Source organism: Bubalus kerabau, chromosome 3, assembly GCF_029407905.1.
Source record: "Bubalus kerabau isolate K-KA32 ecotype Philippines breed swamp buffalo chromosome 3, PCC_UOA_SB_1v2, whole genome shotgun sequence".
Taxonomy (NCBI): domain Eukaryota; kingdom Metazoa; phylum Chordata; class Mammalia; order Artiodactyla; family Bovidae; genus Bubalus; species Bubalus kerabau.
In genome coordinates this window covers 27546071-27569545 of record NC_073626.1, presented here as the reverse complement: position 1 = coordinate 27569545, position 23475 = coordinate 27546071, and the positions used below count along the sequence as shown (strand labels likewise).

The following is a 23475-nucleotide window of genomic DNA, read 5'->3' as shown; positions in this document are numbered from 1 at the left end:
ATTGCTTTCTTTGTCAAGTTCTCAATTCATAAAATTGCAACTGCCAAATTTTAGCTAAATACACCTAGATGCCCTCGACAAGGTACAAACTCTGTTTTCTTTTGTGGATTGGCAAATGAAACATCTTTGTAAATTTCATAAAGTATATATAAATTATGTACCAGAGAAGCCAACATTTTAATTCATTCCTTCCTTCCTCTGTTTCTTATTCATTCATTTAACAAACATTTGTTTGCTGAGTACTTACTATTTTGGACTAAAACATTTATATAAAATTAATCTCCAACTTCAAGAATCAAAGCAGATAATGGGAAGAAGTGATATATAAACAGATAATGTTGATGAAAAAACTCATCAATAGTCAACCTAAAAAAGAAATGAAAATTTTTATTAGAGCCAATTTAAGGATTATAACCAGGAGACAAGTCTCTTAGAGACCTCTGAGAATGGATCCAAAGAGGTAAAGGTGGAGGCCAGTTACAGAATTTTGGAGAAGAGAGTACGTGCAATCGGGCATACACCTTTGTAGAGTTACTGCTATTTTTGAGGAATAGGTATCTTAATGATTTTAGTGCTCCTCTAAGTCTGGGAAGATGCAAGAAACTGGATTCACAAAATTTTTTCGTGAAAATATCTAACAACCTGAGGGTTGGTTCTGTCTGTTTTCCTGCAGCACAAAATGCCTCTTCTTGATCTTTACCCTTTGAATGAATTCCTTTTGGGGTGTACTATATAGGTCAGTGACTGTAGTGGCCAATGACTTGATCCTTGTAGAAATGATAGTGGGCAACATTTTTTGTTTTTACAGTCCCTTCCCTTTTGGCCTTAATTTCAACCAATGTTTGGGAGGCATTTTGTGACCATTTTATCCCATGGCACTAGGGGTGCTCACTGCCAGGTCAGGCAAGGACTTCTTTGATAGGCCCCTTAATGTGGCATTTACTGGACTGGGACCTGTGAACAGTAGCCAGAAGTCTCTAGATCCCCTGCCTTACATTCTGTTATGGTCCAGGAAATGGTTCCCTCTTGTTGTTTCTTCCCAAATCTAGAGTTAGTTACACTATTATAGTCATTGATCTTATAGACTGTATATTTGGCCAATCATGTCAAGTCACCTAATCATCATTCATTTTACTGGGGGCTCAGTCACACATTTGGTCATGCAAGAAACAATTTTGTACAATAGGCAGAATATAAGTAAGATAGCTGGTACCGTTAACAAGGTTATAAACAAGTATTTAACAAAGTATTAAAGTGAAGAGCTTCCATTAACTGTGGGCCAGATTCTCCCCAGGTTGCTGACCAGTCTGTTTTATCTCTGTCATTATCTTTAACAGAAATGATATGTTGTTGTCATAAGTAAACTTTACTAAAGATGTCGGAGCAGATACATGGTGAGTGATGGATCATGGTGACCCCTTAAGAATGAACAAAGGAATGTTATCTTCTGAAGAATTATGTGGGCTGGTGTTCAAAGAAGAGCAACTGATGTTTATGTCTGAAGAGGTATTTCTGTCATTGGGAACTCTGATTAATGCAGAATGTAGATGCATGATGTATAGGAGAGACTAAAGAGCAGAGAAAATTTTATGTTTAAAGTTTTTCTTGTCTTGCCTGAAAATGTGAACTATTTCCTCACGTATATACATACAAACACAGTTTTTCACATTTCGGTGAGTTCAGGACTGCCAAATAAACCCAGTTAATAACCTCTTAATTACTTCTTAGCCGAACTCTCCGTTCCTAAAATTCTGAAGTCCGCAAATTATAACTAAACTAAAATACCTTAGATGCCTACCACAAGATATAAGATCTGTTGTTTTTGGATATTTCAAATGAAGTCCTTACAAGTTACCTAAAGCATATATGAACTGTGCACCAGAGAAATCAACTTTTTTATTCCTTCCTTCCTTCCTCTGTTAGTCACTCATTCGTTTAACAAACATTTGTTTGCTAAGCACTTTTTATTTTGGAATAATACCTTTACGTAAAATCAACGTCCAGTTTCAAGAATCAAAGCAGTTAATGGGTAGAATCAATATTTAAAAGACAATTACAACTGGGTGCTGTGACAAGGGTCATGGAGGAGCAGGAGAGGAAGGGGTGTGGGGAGGGGTCAGTGGGGAGGGCAGCAAATACAGTCTGGGAATTGGGTATGGCTGAGAGTGAAGAAGGCTGAGAGCCAAAGAATTGATGCTTTTGAACTGTGATGTTGGAGAAGACTCTTGAGAGTCCCTTGGACTGCAAGGAGATCCAACCAGTCCATTCTGAAGGAGATCAGCCCTGGGATTTCTTTGGAAGGAATGATGCTGAAGCTGAAACTCCAGTACTTTGGCCACCTCATGCGAAGAGTTGACTCATCGGAAAAGACTCTGATGCTGGGAGGGATTGGGGGCAGGAGGAGAAGGGGATGACAGAGGATGAGATGGCTGGATGGAATCCCTGACTCGATGGACGTGAGTCTGAGTGAACTCCGGGAGTTGGTGATGGACAGGGAGGCCTGGCGTGCTGCGATTCATGGGGTCGCAAAGAGTCGGAAACGAATGAGCTACTAATCTGATCTGATCTGATCTGAGAGTGGTTTCCGGAAGAGCTTTTTGGACAAGGAGGCACATGAACTGTATCTTGGGGATTTCTTAGAGTTAAGACATTTCTTCCAGGAGGGACAGCATTTGCAAAGACCCAGAGGCAGGAGGAAGCACTATGCTCCGGAGAGCTTGTTTGAGTCCGAGTGGAGCGTGGCTACAGAGACTGTCGCAAGAAGTGAAGCGAGGTTCACAGAGGGCCTGCAGTGCTGGTCTTAGGAATTTACTCCTTAAGCCCAATGAGATGTGGCTCTTCTGAAAGCTATTTACCAGGGCATGATGTCATCAACTTTGCATGTGGCTTAGCAGAGTCTTGCGGTACTCGTGTCCGTGCGTGGAGATCACTTCTCTATCAAATGCTTTCAAACCCTGAAAATAGTGATGATGAGTTGAAATCATAAATGTCTTGCTTTTAATACATTAAAATAGATACTTGATTGTACCTTTACACTTAGCATTCTGAGCTGCTGGCTTTTAAATGTTCTTTTGAATGGAGTTATCACCAGAGCCTTGGGCATGGCATGCACTCCTCACACCCCAGTTTATCAGTGTTTCAGTTTAGCACCCAGTGTAACCTCTAATACCAATTAAGATTCAAAATTGTGGTCATTTATCATTTTATAGTTTTCCCACTTTCTTTTTAGTTTTTTCAGTGATTATATGTTTAGTTTAAAATGGAGAGAAAACATTAATGAAGAAAACATGCCTAGAGCAACAATATCCTTAAATGGATATTTTATTTACTTACATAATTTATAATATGCTTTTATGAATATAATGCCCCTTCCCAGATTAGCCTGTGGTCTATTTGCTTTTACTTTCCAGCAAATTTGCATCAGAATTGAGGTTAACTCAAGAAATAGATAATGCCTGTGAATGTATATTGCAACAAGAAAAAAAAAAATTTAAATCCAAGCCCTGCTTGGGTGGTAAGAAAAAGACAGATTTTGGTAACAGATAGATTTGGGTTCAAGTCCCAGTTCTGTTAGTTACCAGAGATATAATATCAGGCAAGATACTTAACCTCTCTAAATCTTTGTTCCCTTTATATAAATTAGAACTAATAATAATTTCCTTGCAAGATTGTTGTGATAATTGGAAGAACATGTATCAGAGCGTTGTATAGGTGTTTTAAAAGCAGTGGTTAAACAAACAGACACAAACAAAAACTAAAAAGATGTAAGTAAAAATATAAAGTAAACAATAAATTCGGAGAAGGCAATGGCACCCCACTCCAGTACTCTTGCCTGGAAAATCCCACGGACGTGGGAGCCTGGTAGGCTGCAGTCCATGGGGTCGCTAGGAGTCGAACACCACTGAGCAACTTCACTTTCACTTTTCACTTTCCTGCATTGGAGAAGGAAATGGCAACCCACTCCAGTGTTCTTGCCTGGACAATCCCAGGGATGGGGGAGCCTGGTGGGCTGCCATCTATGGGGTCGCACAGAGTCGGACACGACTGAAGCGACTTAGCAGCAGCAAAGAATAAATTAATCATTATAAAACGACAAACAAAGCAGAGCAAAAAAAGAGAAAACAAATAAGCAAACAAACAAAAAAGTGGTGGTTAATAGTAAAAAGATCACTGTGAAGGTGATTTGAATGTGGATTCTGGGTTGTTACCAAGACTAAGTAGAGAAGACTTACTCAGTAATAGGAACAGTTGGCTCAGGAGGCCTAAACTAAGGCAGTTGCAAAGAGGAAAGCAAATACCTTTTAAAAATATTCAAACCTCGATGATTACATTAGCGTAAGCTAACTTACTGTCACATAACCTGCCCTCCCAATCTCTATCATATAATAAAGTTTTTATTTCTCACCTGTGTTAGCTTGGATCTTCTGAGAACAGATGCCAGGATAAAATTAGACACGCAGGAGATTTATTGGGGAGAATTCCTGTGAAGGATAAATGATCAAACTAGTCAATCCTAAAGGAAATCAACCCTGAATATTCATTGGAAAGACTGATGCTGAAGCTGAAGCTCCAATCATTTGGCCACCTGTTATAAAGAGCTGATTCATTGGAAAAGACCCTGATGCTGGGAAAGATGGAGAGCAGGAAGAGAAGGGGAGGACAGAGGATGAGATGGTTGGATGGCATCACCAACTCAGTGTGCATGAGATTGAAATTCCGGGAGATAGTGAAGGGGACAGGGAAGCCTGGTGTGCTACAGTCCATGGGGCCACAAAGAGTTGGATACGACTGAGTGACTGAAAAACAATAATAGAGAAGGCAAGGAGAGCTTTCAGACTATGGCGCAGCTCTGACACCTACAAAGGAGAGGGAAGGAGGATGGGTAGGAAGCATTCTGAACTTCAGTGCAGTCCCAAGAAAGACTCAGCCAGGCCAGTGGAGGATCCATGAGTCAAAGTCACCTGCTGGAGGAATCCCAGGTCATGCAGGAGTGGGTCTGAGTTTGTACCCCACCAGCCTCAGCCTTTGGCAGAGAGGAGCCCATGGGAAGTACAGCCTTGGCTCAAACAGTGTGCTAGATCCAGTGGGGCAGGGCTGGGGCCGTAGTACATCTTGTTCCCCACAGCAAGAGATCTGAACTGCATGTTTTCATGACTCCATGTCCCCCTCATCAGTTCAATTGATCCCCCTACACAGATCAATTCTGGGAGTTGCAGAGTTCCACCAAGTCATTCAGGGACCCAGTCTGCTTAAATGTATGGCTCTGCCCTCCTCCAGGTTTCTAAAGGTCTCTCCATTTAGTTGGCAGATATTGTGTGAAAGGTGTCCATGGGTTTCACCTGGACTTTGTTCATACCACCTGTGTTCAGACCACATTGACCAGGATGCAGTCACATGGCCCCACCTAACTGAAGAAAGACTAGAAAACACAGACCAACTGTCTACCCCCAAGAACCATTTCACAGACCAACTACCTACCCCCCAAAACTGTTTGCTCAAGGCAGATGAGAGACAGAGGGAAGGCCCCAGTTTCTGGCTTGGATTACTGGATAGGTGGTGGTGCCACTTGTTAATGTGAAAAACACAGAAGGAGGCTGCTGACTTCAGAGGAAGCGGAGCTGTCTGGTAGCCAGCTAGACATTCAGGCCTGGAGTTCATGGTTAAAGATAACCCAGATGGTGGTTGACGCCATGAGCTGACAAGTCTCAGCACCAGAAAAGAAAAGGATGAGAACAGAAGTCTGAAGAACCCCGAAATGTAAGGGACTATGTGACTCAATGTCTATTTGGATCTCCTTTTAGCGTGCCTTCCTGTACAGCAAAGTTGGAAAGATAAAGACGTCATTCCCCAGGCTCCTGGCAGCTAGGGTTTCCAAGGATGTGATTTAGGTTTCTGCCAATAGACACCCTCACATGAGACGCCAGCTTCCGAGCGGAATGAGTGGGGCACAGGCAGGGTGGAGGCATCCCTTTGGCTGGTGCTGAGGGTGCAGCCCTAGGTCTCAGGTGGGCGGCCGTCCGAGCAGTCTCTTGGTTCAGCAGGCACTTCCTTATGGCGGTGGGCGCAGCAGTTCCTGTGGCAACTCAGCATAGATGCCTAAGGGCATCTATGTTCCAGGTAATTCAGCTTAGGGTCTTTAGTCACCCATGGATTCTATAAGCTGATGAATACCTTGTAATGATCCCTTTCCACTTAAACTAGCCAGGGTGGGTTCTGCCCTTTGCAACTATTAACAAACCGTCACAGAGATGGTCACAGAAACCTGAGCCTTTGAAAGAGACTTAGAACAAAAGTCCAGAGATAGAGCACTAAAACCAGGATAGACTGCTGCCCCCGAATCAAGGGAGGGGAGAGTTTTGATAAGTGGTCAGCAGTTAGATGTTGCAGAGAGGTCAAGACAGCTACAAATGTAAAGTAGAAATAACACAGCCAGGTGGTCACAGGTGATCTTGAGAGGAGCAGTTTCAGTGGAACATAGCAGGGGAGGCAGCCAGCTGCCGAGGTTTTGAAAATTCTTCCATTTTATTTGGACTCAACTTATGAAGTAAGAAGGAGGTGTTATAGTCAAGTATTACTACAGTGAGTCCCCTGCGTATGAACCTTCAAGCTGTGAACTTTCAAAGATGTGAAGATGCTTTGCATTGAGGTCATGTGTGAATGAAATTGCCGCTTGCCCTCCATCTCCTATTGCTGATGAACCTTCAGCTCTACCATCTCCCACCTCCTCTCCCTCCTCCAATCAGTAACTCTTCTTTCCGGCTCACTCGATGCCAGCCCGTGTGTGCCAGCTGTTGTACTGGACTACTGTACTTTTCAAGGTACTGTAAGATTTTAAATGTTTTATTTTTTTTGTTATTTTTAAATGTATTGTGTGAAAAGTATTTAAACCTATTACAGTACAGTACTGTGGCTGATTGTCTTAGTTGGTTACCTAGACTAACTGGTGGATTTGTGAATGAATTGGACTTAGGAAAGCGCTCTTGCAAGGGAACTTGTCCGTAGGTGGGGGTCTTCCTTGTGCACGATCTGATAGGTACAAGGAGTTTATTCTATGCTTTTTACTGTGGAAATCCAACGTGGCCGTGCAGTCCCTGTTGATGGAGGAACTTGTCTTCCGGTGTTACTTATTTGAAAGGGTTCTAGCTCCAGCTCTACTGGGTTCTCTAAAACAGGTCTCAGAACTTCCATTTTTGAAAGAGGAAAATATCCCTTAAAGGTGAAAGTGAAAGTCACTCAGCTGTGTCCAACTTTTTCTGACCCCATGGACTATACAGTCCATGGAATTCTCCAGGCCAGAATACTGGAGTGGGTAGCTGTTCCCTTCTTCAGGGGATCTTTCCAACCCAAGGATCGAACCCAGGTCTCCCACATTGCAGGCGGATTCTTTACCAGCTGAGCTACCAGGGAAGCCCCTGTACTAATATCTAGCCTGCCTGCTGCATAGACAGAAAGGCATAGGAGATAAAAACACAGTACTCGGACTTGACCAGACCCAGGCCCGAATCTTGGTTTTGCCAGTAGTTGGCTCCATGGCCTTTGGCAAGTTGCTTACACCTGGCTTTCTCCTCTGTAAAACAGGGATAATATTGTCAACCTCTGAGAGTGGACATGATGATTAATCAAAGTATGTAAGGCATTTGGCACAGGGTCAGGCAAGCAAGAAGTAGAGAGTAAATGAGAGTTCATTTCATAAGTTGTCAGAAATACCTTTTGGGAAATAATGACCATGACTGCCTTCCTCACAGGGCTGCTGCCAAATGAGATAATGTACAGGAAAGTGAAGTATAAGGTCTATTATTAGAATGAACCTAGACCATGAGAAAGGTCACCTCTTCAAACAGAAATTGACGAGGTCCCTGACAACTATTATAGACTGTGCTATGGAGTCGGTGGGGAGGGGAGGGCTGGGAGACGGAGGAGCTGAGATGGACTTCAATCATTGTACAGTTTTTCCGAAAAATGGCCCCTGTTGTGATAATAGACCTTCCACCATAATGGGGCAGTTGATGAACGTATATCTGTTGGTACAGATAGATAGGAACCCTGCCTGGTAGAGCTGGGTAAGGAAAAGTAAAGGGAGCAGATATATTTGCTTGAAATTAGGTAAAAGATTCATTCATCAAGAACTTCATTCTGAGTGGTTTCAATGCCAGACTTCCCTCCCTTCCCTGCCGTTTTCTGGCCTCTGCAGAAAGGACATACCAACTCTGCAAACTAAGAATCCAAAATAGCTTACGTGGAAATAAAGCACCTGCTTGTACAAGAGCAGAAATCCCTGGAGATGGGCAAAAGCCTTCCTGCTTCCCTGCCCATCCCAGCCTGCTCTTGACCATCCACAACCACAAAGAGTAAACTTCACTTTCTCCAGTCTCCTTTCCTTGTTCCTCCTCCCAAGAACACATCCACAAAGGTGCCCACACATGGCCAAAGGGACCCCACCCCATATCCCACCCCCACTCCATCCATTTACATTATCCTTGTACCTATTAGAGACTAACCACAGCCAGGGGAGTGAGTTTTTCACTGTGGATTATTTTATTTTTTCATTCATCATTCCTCTAATCAGCAATCATCCATCTTCCCAGTCACCTCATTCTGTGGAGTAAAACATTTAAAGCTGTGTTAAACATTTAAAGTTCAAGGTGAAGCTGCCCCCTGCAGCTGGAGGCACCTGACAGCCCTAGGCTTTACCCACTAGGCTGGTGTTGGGGGTCTTTAGGGGACGGCCATGTGAGCAGAGGCAATGTGACCAGTTCTGCCACCTGCTGAATAGGTGACAATGATGTCTGAGTTGGTCTGTTAAGAGGGGCCGTCCTGGCAATGTTCCAGAAGAGGCTTAGTAAATCCCTCCTGAGTGCCAACCTCTGAGACCTCACATCCTATAATTTCCCAAGACAGACCTGTGATTACAAGTGCTAAACCTCATAATCATGGCCAAAGCCCAGGTGTTCTGAAGAAACGGGGTGTAAGCTTGTATTTAAAAAAAAAAAAATGATAAGGAGCTATTTGCCCAGCAAAGACATTCTGGAGAGCAGATAACATGTACACATTGTACTGCCTGCCTCCCTCTTTTCCATCTACAAAGTCCCTACAAGCCACCAAATCAGCATTGTATTGTGGCTGTGCTTTCTGCAGGCTCTGCTCAAATTTTTGTAAAAGAAAATTTGATTTTATTCTACTCAACTCACTAAGTTGATACATTTGTTTTATTGTTTTAAAAATAATTTTATTTATTTGGCTGCATGAGATCTTGGTTGGGGCTTCTCAGGTGGCAGTAGTGGTAAAAGAATCTGCCTGCCAATGCCAGAGATGCAGCAGATGAGGGTTCGATCCCTGGGTCAGGAAGATTCCCCTAGAGTGAGATCTTGGAAATGGATCCAAGGATCCAAGGAAATGGCAACCCACTCCAGGATTCTTGCCTGGAGAATTCCATGAACAGAGAAGCCTGGTGAGCTATGGGGCTGAAGAGTCAGACACGACTGAGGACACGCATGTGCGTGCACACACATATACACATACACTCACACATGCAGGTCTTAGTTGCAGCACTCAGGATCTCCATCACGTCATGTGGAATCTTTTTGTTGTGGCGCACAGAATCTCTAGTTGTGGCGTGGGGGCTTAGTTACTCCACAGAATGTGGGATCTTAGTTCCCTGACCAGGGATCCAACCTGTGTCACCTGCATTACAAGGTGGATTCTTAACCACTGGACCACCAGGGAAGTCTCAGGGTCCTGATACATTTGTTTTAGCATCTAGTCTATGCCTGGCACTGTGGGGGTGAGACATGAATTAACATATTAGGGCTGCTTTAAAGTACCTTGAGCAGAGTTAGAGAAGTAAGCTGCTTGAGTGCAAAGTCACTTCAGTCTTGTCCAACTCTTTGCGACCCTATGGACTGGTGCCTGGTGGACTCCAGGCTCCTCTGTCCATGGGATTCTCCAGCCAAGAATACTGGAGTGGGTTTCTGTGCCCTCCTCCGGGGGATCTTCCCAACTCAGGGATCGAACTCCCATCTCTTACATCTCCTGCATTGGCAGGTGGGTTCTTCACCACTAGTGCCCCCTGGGAAGCCCAGAGAAGTAAGCATCTTTACTATTTCACTGAGGGCAGTAGATACAAATGAATTGGGTTTTCCTCCTCTCCAACTTGAGACTTTCTGAAAATCATAGCCCTCCTTCTTGCCTTGAGGGAAGAAAATGGAAATCTTTATCTGAGCCTTATTCCTCCTTGGGGTTTGAGCTTCACAGGGAGTTTTACGTCATTCATCAGCTTTCTCTTTCCTTCTCAACCTCATTATACTTGCCATAGAAACATGTTTCAAACTAACCTACATCTATATTTCTTTCCCTGTCTTCCTTTCCTCCTGGAATACAGTTTTTTTTCCCTTTGATCATTCATTTACTCATTAACTTAACAAATACGTGGTGATGGACACTGTGGCAAGGACCTCTCCTAGGCTGGAGACAAAGGAAACCGATAAGGTCCTTGCCGTTCAAGGAGCCCGTTTTGTGGTCAGGGAGACACATTTAAACAGGAATATACTGGTGCCACCTTTATCCTCCTTTTCATCATCAAACTCCCTTGGAGAAAAACCACCTATTCATTACTCATTCCCTGTGGTCCTTCCAGCTCTTTAGAAATAACCATCAGAAACATCAGCTGGGACTTCCTATTTCTGAATGTCCAATCCCCACCTTAGTGTTCACTTATCCTAACCCTCTTGTGGGATCAGTTTATCCTGAGACTCTGTTGACTGGGAATTTGAAACGTTTATGTGTCTGGGTTATTGAGAGGATTAAATGAGATATTGTATGAAAGGTTTCTGTCACATGGTAGATGCTAAACAAATACTAGACTATTTTCCTTTGATGACCCTATACAGTCTTTTTAGTTTTCTTCCTATCTTTCTTACTTAAAATTTCTTTGCAGGATCTTTAACCTTCCTTTCCTCCTGAATTGCAGGCATTACTTAATAGAAATTAGTTTTGGGGGAGGGTCCCCTCACCAAAACTCCAGGACAAGATCAGAGAGACTCTCCCTTCCCAACCTCCCCCCTCTCCAAGCTCCGTATATCCCCTACCCTTGTCTGAGTGGTTTTAATGGAGCAGATCTAGGCATGGTCAGTGACCCAAGCCTGGTCAATCAGAGTCTAGCATCTTTTTGGGCAAACAGTGATTGGTTCAAGAATGGGCTAGAGACTCCACAGCATCACTGAGGGTCCATGAGATCTACTGCGGCTTTTGGGAGTGGGGCCCTTTTTTTCTCACTGAGCTTGAAAGTGTGAAGATTTAAGACCAGACGCAAATGCAGTCATCCTGCTCCCAAGCAGGAGACCTAGCCAATCAATGAAGCTAAAACCAGAGGCATATGTACTAAGTCACTTCAGTTTATATCCAACTCTTTGCAACCCTATGGACTGTAGCCCACCAGGCTCCTCAGTCCAAGGGATTCTCCAGGCAAGAATATTGGAGTGGGTTGCCATTTCCTCCTCCAGGGGATCTTCCCGACCTAGGTATCAAACCCACATCTCTTGTATCTCCTGCATTGGCAGCCTGATCCTCTTTACCAGTAGCACCACCTGGGAAGCCCCATAGCCAGAGAAAGCAGAGCCAAAGGATGGGGAAAGAAACCTGTATCCTGGTGGCATCATTTGGGCCTCTGTAGCAAATCTCACCTAAAGCAACATAACTTCTAGACTTTCTCACTTACATGAGTCATCAAGTCCCCTTCTGCTTATACATTAATCCCTTTTTGTACTGAGTTTTCTGATACTTATATAAGCAAAGGGATTTTAACTGAGAAGGAAATCTGTTAACATTCATTCCCCATTCATTCCACAAATACTTAATCAAGCATTTTCTTTGTGCTAAGGATCATGCTAATTACTGGAGACAATTGTGAGCTTGTCTGCCTATCTCTACCTTCCAGAAGCCTGTAAGCTAGTAAAGAGACAAGTAAATAGAAAATGACAGAATAGGCCATTAGTACCCCAGAACAGAGTTGTGTAGCATGCTATGGAAGCACAAAGAAGGAACATGTAAATTGTTTCAGGGAATTGTGGAAGGCTTTTCAGCGGGGTATAATCTACATGGAGACTCAAAGGATACATAGCCAGGCAGTGATGGTGGGGAGGGGTGAAGAATGTTTCTTGTAATGGAAAATAGTAAGCAAAGGCTCAAAGAAAATAGCACAGAGTATTTTGGAGACTTGTAGAGAGTACAGTCGGAGAAGGCAATGGCAACCCACTCCAGTACTCTTGCCTGGAAAATCCCATGGGCAGAGGAGCCTGGTAGGCTGCAGTCCATGGGGTCGTGAAGAGTCGGACACGACTGAAGCGACTTAGCAGCAGCAGCAGCAGAGAGTACAGTAGAGTTCTAGGGAGAGGGTCTATCAAAAGTGTAGAGAGAAACAAACTAAACCACAAAAGACTTTGCAAGCGTAAGGAGTGTGAGTGGAAATATGAAACGCTTTTAGCACAGAAGTGTGTGAACCTTGTCACCAACCTGGTTTGTGACCCATCCATTCCCATATATGTACATGTCCTCGTCTTCTAGGTTGATGATATCGAAATCTGAGTCTCAGACATCTGTCCTGAGCTCTGGATACACAATTCCATGTGGACATCCTATGGGAACTCCAGATGAATCTCTTTATCTTCCTTCTCTCTTGTTCTGAGTCCCCAGATTCAGTCATAGCACCATCCCTCTTTCCAGTCACTGGCTCTCAAGTCCTGAGTCACTTGTCTCTCTTCCATTTCCTGCAGCATTGTGCCATACTCAATGGTTGCCAAATCTCAGCAATTCCATTTTCAGAATCTCTTTCATATTCATGTGAACTGAAAGAGCCCAGAAAGCTTTCCCATCCCCCTTCTTCTGGTAACTGAGTGGGTATATGACCCAGGTCTGGCTACTCATGTTGTCTATGGCAAACAGATGCTAAGGTAACCTCTCATGGTCCCTACTTCCTTGTGCTCATGCCCCTGGGTGGCCCCTCTCTTTGAGTGTGGGTGGGACCTGTGACTTGCTTCTAGCCAATAGACTATGACAAAATTTATGGGCTGTCACTCCTGTGTATTCATTATGTTATATAAGACTTGCCTTGCTGTAAGACTTGCTCTAGAGATTCTTCTGGCTGGTTTGATGACTAAGTGGCATCTTGGGGAAGCCCACTTCACAGGGAACTGTTGGGTGGTCTTTAGGAGCTGAGGGCAGCCTCCAGCCAGTAGCCAGCTAGAAAGCAAGTACCTTAGTCCCACAATAGCAAGATGTAAATTTTGCCACTCATTCACCCTAAGTGAGCTTAAAAGCAGACCTTGCACAAGTTTAGCCTCTAGATGAGAACCTAGTGCTGTCTGACTCCTCGACTGAACATTTTCAAAGAACCCAGTGATGATGTTTTGCCCAAACTCTTGACCTATAGAAACTGCAAGATAAGACATGTGTCTTATTTTAAGCCACTATGTTGGTGGTAGATTTTTTATTTTATTTATTTATTTAGGGCTGCAATGAGTCTTCATTGCTGCACTTAGGCTTTCTCTAGTTGCAGCAAGCAGGGGCTACTCTTTAGTTGTGGTACGCAGGCTTCTCGTTGAGGTGACTTCTCTTGTTGTAGAGCACAGGCTCTGGGCAGTTGCAGTGCATGGGCTTAGTTGCCCCTAGGCATGTGGAATCCTCCCAGACCAGAGACTGAACCCACGTCCCCTGCCCTGGCAGGTGGAGTCTTAACCACTGGACTACCATGAAAGTCCTGGAGGTAAATTTTTGTGCAGCCCTAGAAAACTAATACAGTATCCCATTCTCTGTAGTATGGCAGATACGTTAGTTGCTTATCAGCCATTTCCCCCTATATTCTTTCTGTCAGAACACTGACTGTGTTTTAGGTTTTGAGGTCCCTCTCCAACCCTTTGAGGGCCGATTGGTCTAAGCCAGTCTTGTTTATTCCATTTGCCTCAGCAATGATTAACTGAGCGTGCATCAATGACACAATCCTAACTGATGAAGCTGAAGAGAGCACTTCTGGAAGCTCTCTTCATCCTAAATATAAATTCAAGTCAAGGACTTGCTGCTTCCGGCCCTGGAGCTTGTTATACGAGGAGATGATTCTTAGAAACTCAAAGAACAGCAGAGAAGCTCACCTGGGACCCTGACATCATAGACTCACTAATCATAATCACTTAATCAAAGGTAACCTACCTCAGAATTTCATGTAAGTAAAATATTATATTATCCTCAATAGTTAAGCCACCTAAAAATGGATATTCTACAGCTCCCAGCCCAAAGCTTTCTAACTAAAATCGTGTAATAGGTTCAGTACAAGGAATGGGCAGGCGACCAAAGCAGAGCCTCTCAGAGTCATTTACTCGGATTGATGACCTGATTCTGGACAAAGTCCTGTAGGCTTGCTAAGCTGGAGAGGGAAATGAATCCAGTCTGCTTGGGAGCTGTCTTCACCACCACATTCCGAGGGCCTCTGTGCAGGGAAGAACGAGGTCAAGCTCAGAGAGAGAAGGAGAGGCTTAACAGCAAGGAGTCCCCACACAAGGAGTCACCAAAGCTCCGCTTTCCTGCAGCTTATAACATTTAACTCTCTGAAATGCCCTCATGTTCTTCTCAGCTGTGCCAGCAATAAACAGACTCAGCTTCTCTGAGTTGAATTTCTGTCACCTTCACAGAAAGAACCTCAACTTCTACACTCTCTTTTCTGCCTCCTGGTACCTTTGGAATTCACTGCCCACCAAGGGGTCTCTCTCCCCCTCAAACTCTTGTTTCCATGTATCTGGTTACACCATCTCCTTCCTGAAAAGTCCCCAGGGTGCCACATAGAAGGCAGCTTTAAGCCAGAATTCCTCAGACTGACATGCACAGTCTAGCCCCAGCCAGCTTTTCACCATTACAGTTTCTTAAACTCTTCACTTTTTATCATCACCCATAGTAAGAAATATCATAATATATAATACTACCAGCTCTATATAAAGCGTAGAATATATAAAAAGAAGAGAATATAGTGTATTACACATAGTAAGGGTAAAAACTGTTTTGTAAAACATTTGTTTTAGTTATATGTATGTTTATATATACACTCAAAATGCTTAAAATGCACATATTATACATGTCTTTATATATCATATAATGTATAACCATGTGTTATATTTTATATACTAATATGCTTGTATATATACACTAATATATAGTGTATTCATTATATATTATAAAATATGCATTATATGTATAATATAATTTATAATTATATAGTATATATAATCTAAGTGAATATATATGTGTATTTATTATATTCTAACCCTATATATAGTATATGTAAATACACACATATAACTAAAGATAAGTTTTACAAAACAATACTTACCATTACTATGTATAATACATTACCTTTTCTTTTATATTCCATTCATTCTTTAAAAAAATGTTGGTTGTAGTAAAAATGTTCCTTTTGTCACAAGAGTGAGAAATGAGATTTTTTCACCACCTTGAGCTACAGTCTTTATAGGTATAGGGGATTCGAGATGTTCCATGCCATGAGGGGGGCAGATGGGGGACCAAGGGTATAGAAGGATGCCCTGGCTTGGTCGTCACACAGTTCTTCGTGCCTCAAAGGCATAGGAACACAAAGTTAGCATGAGGGCTGTAGTTTTCCAACCCCTGATTACAGTAAGGTAGTTGCTAGATACTGTTTGGGTGGCTTGAAGATGAGAAGACTGATGTCATTATGATGCTCTTTGTCTTTCCCTCAAGGTGGCTGCTTCAGCTCCAACCATAACACGTGCATTCAGGTCAGAAGAGAGGAAGATAAAAGGGATCCTGACTTTGTCCTGTACTAATAGAAGTTTTTCCAGAGCCAAGTCCAGCAGATTTTCTTTCCTCAGGCAAAGTCTTTCAAAATGGTGGTGATTATCCCAATGGCAGCATTCGGTTTACATGGTCCTTGATAAGCAGATGATGCAGAAAAAAAGTGTGTCTCTTTATTAGTGATTCTTGCTAGTCCCAGAGACAACACCCAATGGTCCATTTTGGATTAGATTCGTCCCTGCTGCCAAGGGGTTAGGAAACTCTGATTGGCCAGTCTGGATCCATTCCTGACCCGCAGGCCTGGAAAAGGGAAGGGATGTGATTGTCAGCACCGCCATTTGAGGGAGGCTGAGCTTCTGAAGGTAAAGATGCCAGTAGAAACCATCACCAATACAGAAGGGAGTTGATATATTGTTGCTAAATTGAATTGAGGTATCATTAAGGAGTAGTACTAGGGAATTCCCTGGTGGTTCAGTAATTGGGACTCAGCATTTTCATTGTCTAGGGCCAGGGTTTGATCCCTGATTGGGGAACTAAGATCCTATAAGCTGTGCCATGTGGCAAAAAAAAAAAAAATAGCAGGAAATAGTCTACTCAAGATTTTACTTGATTTTTAAATGCTTTTATTTTTTGACAGTGTACAAAAATTTGATAGTATTTGCTTTTAAGAAATTTATAGCCTAGGGTGGACAATTTATAGCAGGGTGGACAATTTATAGCCTAAGCTAAATAGAATTCTTTTGGTGACAAATGAAAAAGTATTTAACAAAATACATAGTGTAGACAAGGCTATGAGATTCTGAAGAACAGGGATTCAGAAGCAAGTTAATGGTGTCGTTTGAATAAACAAACTGAAGCCGAAGATGTAAATGATGTACTTACAGTTGCACTGAATGTTGTAACCCAAGTGCGGTCAAAATACAGGATCTTTACCTTGAGGGGGTCAACTAAACCTCGTGAGTCCATCCGGCTTGCTATCTTAGATATGCCCTTAGGTGAGAGGTACTCCATCCTGGCAGACATGGGGAGTGTCTACAGGCTGTAATTGTGTTTCACCTTGGCATGCTCGGAGCACCTGGCTAGATCTCAGACATTATACTGTGTCTGGTATTCCATATGCTGCCTGCAGCCATGCTGGGACTTAACCAATCAAAGAACTGTGTCACGGCCAGTGATAGATGACGCGAGATATTCTAGGTTTCCTCACTTTCCTCTGATGAGCTTAAACTAAGACAGAGGCTGCAGAATGTGGAAGTGGAAATCATAATGAAAAGACAGTTGCTGGGCGTGGAGTTACCAGGCAGGGAGGCTTGAGAGGGCTTGGCAGTCGGCAAGGAAAACCTCTTACAATCAGTTCAGTGTTGCCTTGATTTGATCGTTATAGTATTAAACCACCTTTCCACAGTGTGCATCAATTCTTGCTTGTCAGCAAGACTCAAATTTCCTACCAATTCGACAGATAGATTCAAAATGGCTGTGCACCCCCTAAAGTGCAGTTTTATCTCCCTATGAGTGATATTTATTAGGGTAAGTAGTATAAGCATTAATTAATATTTCTCTCATCATTAAATAATGTGTTTTTCGTATTTGCCTGAAACCACAGGTGTGAGATCGAGAAGGAGAGAGAATGGTAAAGCAAAAGACAACTGAAGGGAAAATGAGGCCACTGCCTCCACTCAGACACACTTGTGTGATATCACTCACGTTTCTTTAGCTTTCCAGACCTGAGTATTCTTATCCATCAAATCATGGAGTGATTCCTAAAGTCTCTTCCAATTCTATTCCTGATGTCTGTATTAAAACCATTTTCAATTTAGAAGTCTTTTTGTGACAAATAACAGAAATTCATGACTTTTATTTCTCAGAGATCTTACAAAAGTGAAGACAAGAGAAGGGGATGACAGAGGATGAGATGGTTGGATGGCATCACCGACTCCATGGACATGAGTTTGAGTAAGCTCTGGGAGTTGGTGATGGACATGGAAGCCTGGCGTGCTGCTGTCCGTGGGGTCGCAAAGAGTCGGACACGACTGAGCGACTGAACTGAACTGAACAGAAATTCGCATGAGCTAGCAAAAGCTAAAGAGAGAGAGTTATCAAAACACCAGAGTGTAACAGAGGGAACCTTAGTAAATTTTCTTTGATTCAAACAGAAACCTGGTTCGGACCCTCCATCCCATTGCGCTTGCAGGAACTGAAGGATAGGGTGTGTGTAGGTGCAGGAATGTGGGTTTGAAAAGCAAAGATGATATTAAAAATATCTAACAGCTGCTAGAGATGCAAAGGTACATGCCAGCTGATCACAGGCCTGCCTGAAAGGGTGGGAGTTGGTGGGATAGAGGGGGTGGGGGGAGAGAATAAATAATAAAACACAAGTGCTTCTCCTTTCTGGTTTCCCCACCCTCAAACAAGAATAATAATACCTCAATAAATTAAATCAACACATAGAGATACACAGACATTTAAGGGAACCCAAGGGCAAAGATGCAACCAGCCTGCAAGAATGAATTAGAACCAGGGGCTTGTATGGCCGCAAGACTCTAGATCCTTCACTTGTGGGCTCTTCTCTGCAGGACTCCCTCACTGGTTTGTTTTATCTTTCATCTATTCAGACTGTCTTTGTCTGGTTTCCAGTCTATATGCTCCTAAATTTACCTTTTGTTGTTGTTCTAAATATCACACAGACTCAAGAGGAACCAGACCCAAATTCCTCTTGAAAGGAGTCTAACTGGCAAAGCTTGGGTCAGGTTCCTTTTCCTGACCATCTACCTGTGACCAGGATGATTTTGTCATATTGGAAAAAAAAAAAGTAGCTGCTGGGGGCCTCTTACTGTCAATACGGGTGGTAGTGCAGGAACGATGTTGAGAATTCTTAACAACTGGTGTGAGATGGCTTCAGTCACTGAGAATGGACACCAGCCCTAAACAACCAGCGCAGCTGGACCAGTCTAGTCTGGAATGGGGAAAGAAGAGGACCAGTTCCCAGCAGATGGAAAATAATCATGAATTGGGCTTTTAATCTAAGAGTGGTCTGTCCAGAGTCTATGAAAAAATAGCCAAAGCCCATGTTAAAAGCAGAGTGTTCTTGGAAACTTTTTTTTTTTTAGCAATTAGAGGGATTAGTTAAGTGCCATTTTGTTTTCTATCAGCACAACTGTGTGCTAAATGCTGCAACCAAAAAAAGGAAAATACAGCACAGAACACTCCCTGCCCTCTGCCTCTAGGAGCTTTCACTCTGATTTGAGTGAGACAGGAAGAATTTACAGAACCAGGCACTGATTATAGAGGGCACCCAGTGAGTGCGCTGTGAGTCAGGGGTAGAAGAGCTCCCTGTGGACGGGAGAGTCAGGGACACTGACAGGGTGTGGCTGAGAATACTTTCTATATCTCCTCTCAATGTAAAGAATTTCTAAATCCTGTGGATTAATGAAGGGACCGATCAGTGGACGTTGACGGATGTATTCAAAAGGTCCAAGAGCTTTTTCTAAGTCAAGGATGGGACTGCAAGAAACTTTGCTCAAGCTTAAACACCAGCCTCTGGAATGAGGTACTGACACACGCCACAATATGGATGAACCTTGAAAACATTATGCTGAGTGAAAAAAGTCAGACACAAAGTCACATATTGTATGATTCCACTTATATGAAATAACCACAGTAGGAAAACCCATAGAAACCGAAAGAGAATTGGTGGTTGCCCAGGGCTAGAGGGAAGAGGGAATGGGGAGGAACTCCTAACATGTATAGGATTTCTTTTGAGGATGAGGAAAATGTTCTGGAGTTAGTTGTGGCTATTGCACAACCTTGTGAGTATACAAAAAAGCATAACTATATTTCAAATTCTGGAGAAGGCAATGGCAACCCACTCCAGTACTCTTGCCTGGAAAATCCCATGGACGGAGGAGGGGCCTGGTGGGCTGCAGTCCATGGGATCACTAGGAGTCGAACACAACTGAGCGACTTCACTTTATTTTTTCACTTTCATGCATTGGAGAAGGAAATGGCAGCCCACTCCAGTGTTCTTGCCTGGAGAATCCCAGGGATGGGGGAGCCTGGTGGGCCGCCGTCTATGGGGTCGCACAGAGTCAGACACGACTGAAGCGACTTAGCAGCAGCTGCTGCAGCAGCAGCATACTTCAAATTCACTTCAAATCGGTGAACTATGTCTCAACAAAACAAAAACAATAGCAAAGACACATTTTAAAAAATAAGCCTTCTGTTTAGAAAAATTTTCTTTCTCTTCTTTCCTTCTATACTTCGGTGCGAATATTTCGTTTATTCACGGACAGTTCCCTAATCTGTTACACCAGCCTAGGACTCCCCTGCAGCTGAAACCTTCCTGGAGATTCCCCATAGGTACCTCAAACCCAACATAATGAAAATAAAATTGCAATGTTGGACCCTAACTTTCTCTTCTTCTTGTATTTCCTCCTTCAGGTGATGGGTTCACTGACCACTCAGTCATGTAAGGCATCCATGTGTGAGTCATTCTTTATATCATTCAATCATTTGTTCATCCATTCGCAAATCGTCTTTAAGGACCTGGCACATATCAGGCACAGGCTTGTGCTGGACATGCAGCTGGGAATGAGACACATATGGTTCCAGCCCTTGTGGAGGACCATGGGATAGATCATTCAGACACAGTGAGATGAGAACAGTGGCCTGGGGGATAGAGGGAGCCAACTCCCACCTGTTATTATGCACCAAATGCTATTGATTTTGCCTCCTAAATACCTCTCAAAGCCAGTGTTTGCTCCTCATTCAAAGTACTCTTGTCTTCCTTCAAGCCTGTCTACATGACCTCGGTTGCTTCCTAACTGGTCTCCTTGTCCCAATTTCTCATGCCACCAGCCTTGCTAGTCTCAAATCCTTCTCCCACCCTGCTGCTAGAAAGACCATTCAAAAACAAAACACCTCCTCATGCAATTTCCTTGTTTATAATATTTTGTCTCCTATAGTGTTCAACAAACCTGAAGGCTATAATATGCTCCTACCAGAAGAAGGGCTGCAGTGACTGATAACGGGAGTTGGTCCTCTTCCTAACTCGGATGGAGAATCATTGTGTAGTTCAAATTCCTTGCCAGGACATAACATGTCCTTCATAAAGTGACCCCTGCTTACCTCTTCAATCTCACCACCATGGCTTCTCCCATGTGCTCAGAGGATGGATTTTCTTTCTCCAGTTTCTCCCCATCTCCATAGTCTACTCAACACCAGTTGAGCATGCTTCCCAAGGCAGACTCATTGACAGACTTCATTTAAAAATTCACCAGTGCTTTGTTGCCAGGTAGCTGAACTAAGGCCACATTAAAGTTCTGAAGATCTTTCAGGATTTGACCCATTCATGGCCTCTGTCTGCCACCCACTTGACTGCCACCCACTTGACTGAAGCCCTCATTCAGTCCAGCAGCAGAAGCGGATGGAACTGAGGGACTGACAGCCTCCCTAAGCTTCTGTGCAAGAAGAAGAGGGACCCTGGGCAACGCAGAGAGAGGAGGGAACAAAAGAGTTTAAATGGACCAAAGAAATGAGGCGGAAAAGAGACAGAAAGTACCAGAGAGGAGAGATGGCTCCCCGCCCCTGCTTCCTCTGGGTGTGGACCATGTTGCCTCTGGGCATGCTGACATCGAGTCTTGTGATGTGAGTTAGAGGAACTGGTTGGGTAAGAAGAGCTGCCCCCCAAGGTCTCTTCCTGTGAGGGTTTTATACAAGTTGGAACATGCCCAAAACAAAGAACTGCTTTTACTTTCTTTTATATCCCATATGTGCTGATAGCTGTGTGTGCATGCTAAGTCAGCAGTCGTGTCCAACCCTTTGCAACCCTACGGTCGATAACCCACCAAGCTTCTCTGTCCATGGGATCCTCCAGGCAAGAATACTGGAGTGGGTTGCCATGTTCTCCAGGAGGTCTTCCCAAGCCAGTGATGGAAGCCATGTCTCTTATTGGCAGGTGGGTTCTTTACCACTAGCATCACCTGGAAGCCTGTGCTGATAGCTACCAACAATAAAAAGCTACTTGGTTGTTTTGGTACCAGCACATGAACGATCACGGTACCATCGCATCCTTCCATTGAGGAGTGTGAGCAGGGGTTGCACCCATGTGTGCCTACACACTAGCTATTGCCATTCCCTCCACAGTCAGGCTATTGAGCCTCTGTGCTCTCCCACCTACTGTGCCCTCAGGCTGGAATGCTTCTCTCCCGTCTTATCAGTTTATTCAACCTTATACTTCATGGCTCACCTTGGAGCTTTTACTGACCCTCTTAACACAAAAAATTAGGTGACTGGGGGCTAGGTGTCTGTCTTCTGCTTTTTCTATAACATTCAGGGCGCCTCTCCTACAGCCTTTGTAATGCTGGAGGGCAATTATTGGTTTAAGTGTGTCCTCACCGATAGATGGAGGATGACGGCTGTGTCATGCTCATCTCTTTACCTTTAGGTCTTACCAAAGTGCTTAGCGCCTAGGTCATTTTCAATGAATCATTTCTGAATAGCTGAAGGAATTAAGAACAGAATGCTGCATATTGAAAAATTGCCACGCATCCCTTTGACCCAGACTAAATCTTATTCATTATCCTCAGGGCATCCTGATAAGGTGCTTCCCTTCTCACCTAAACAATTCGCTGGCCCCTGCTCAGAAATGTAGAAGGGTTGGGATAATTGGATTTGTCTAAAGAGAAGGGAAGGAGAATGATGGGAGAGAAAGACTTAAAACAGCCAAGCCTCATCTCCCTGCAAAGTTTACTGGATTCAGTCTCAGTAAAATTGAATCAGTTGGCACCATTGTCCTCCAGCCCTGATTTAATGGTGGGGCAAGAGCTGTTGACTGCAGTATTAAACGGGAGTGCAGGAGGAAGGGATCCAAAGGAGCTGGTCAGGAGAGACAGTCCTGCCCGTCAGTGGCTGTGAGGAGAAGGGACACATTGCCCACTGCACTCGTGTTCCCCGCAAGAACCTCGGGTTCCTGGAATCTGAGCTCGAAGAGACTGACCTCCCTGCCGCCTGTTCCTGTGGTTCCACTGATGAGGGAGTGATGCCGACACGGTTTATGACTGCCTTGAGCAGGTTACCTCTTGTAACGTCTATTTAAAAAAGAGAATAAAGATTCTTGTTTGTTGTTGTTATAAGTTCAGAAGCACAGTGCCCACAAAGCACCCTACAATTGCTATAATTAACTTTATTATATTTCCATCCTGTAATAATCTACTATAAATTATAGCCCATGAGAATTATACTTAGGTCCAGAATAATGGGCAACAGCCATTCATTTGTGTATTTATTTTATTAAGGCTATTTTTGAAAAATATTGAGAACTGTGAAAAGGAAAATTAAGTTTTCTGGCAAAATCATCATTCAGAAAAATCATTATGAGGGTTTTTGTTGCTGTTTAGTCGCTCAGTTGTGTCCAACTCTCTGTGACCCCATGGTGTGTAGCCCACCAGGCTCCTCTGTCCAAGGGATTTTCCAGGCAAGAATACTGGGTTACCAGTTCCTTCTCCATGGGATCTTCCGGACCCAGGAGTCAAACCTGGGTCTCCTGTCTCATGCACAGACCCTAGTTAATTTGGTCAGGCCTCCCTCAGTCATTATATCTTACCCATGGACTACTTGCCTTGTAAACTTCCTGCTAGAAATTTTGGTTGGCATTAGCAAGACTCCATAATT

The 23475-nt window shown here is 43.5% G+C and overlaps 3 long non-coding RNA genes across 3 annotated transcripts; 1 reads left to right on the top strand and 2 right to left on the bottom strand.

Annotated features, from left to right (window-relative positions):
* Positions 1–1985: 1985 nt before the first annotated feature.
* LOC129647572 (uncharacterized) lies at positions 1986–13157 on the bottom strand. The gene is made up of 3 exons (XR_008712352.1): positions 12508–13157; positions 4406–4481; positions 1986–2954 (listed from the first exon to the last, which is right to left on the bottom strand). It is a non-coding gene; the product is annotated as an uncharacterized LOC129647572 (long non-coding RNA).
* Positions 13158–14379: 1222 nt separating this feature from the next.
* Positions 14380–21513, bottom strand: LOC129647571 (uncharacterized). Its single transcript, XR_008712351.1, has 3 exons — positions 20932–21513; positions 15391–16107; positions 14380–14473 (listed from the first exon to the last, which is right to left on the bottom strand). It is a non-coding gene; the product is annotated as an uncharacterized LOC129647571 (long non-coding RNA).
* Positions 16088–20935, top strand: LOC129647570 (uncharacterized). The gene is made up of 3 exons (XR_008712350.1): positions 16088–16169; positions 17673–17760; positions 20769–20935. It is a non-coding gene; the product is annotated as an uncharacterized LOC129647570 (long non-coding RNA).
* Positions 21514–23475: the final 1962 nt, after the last annotated feature.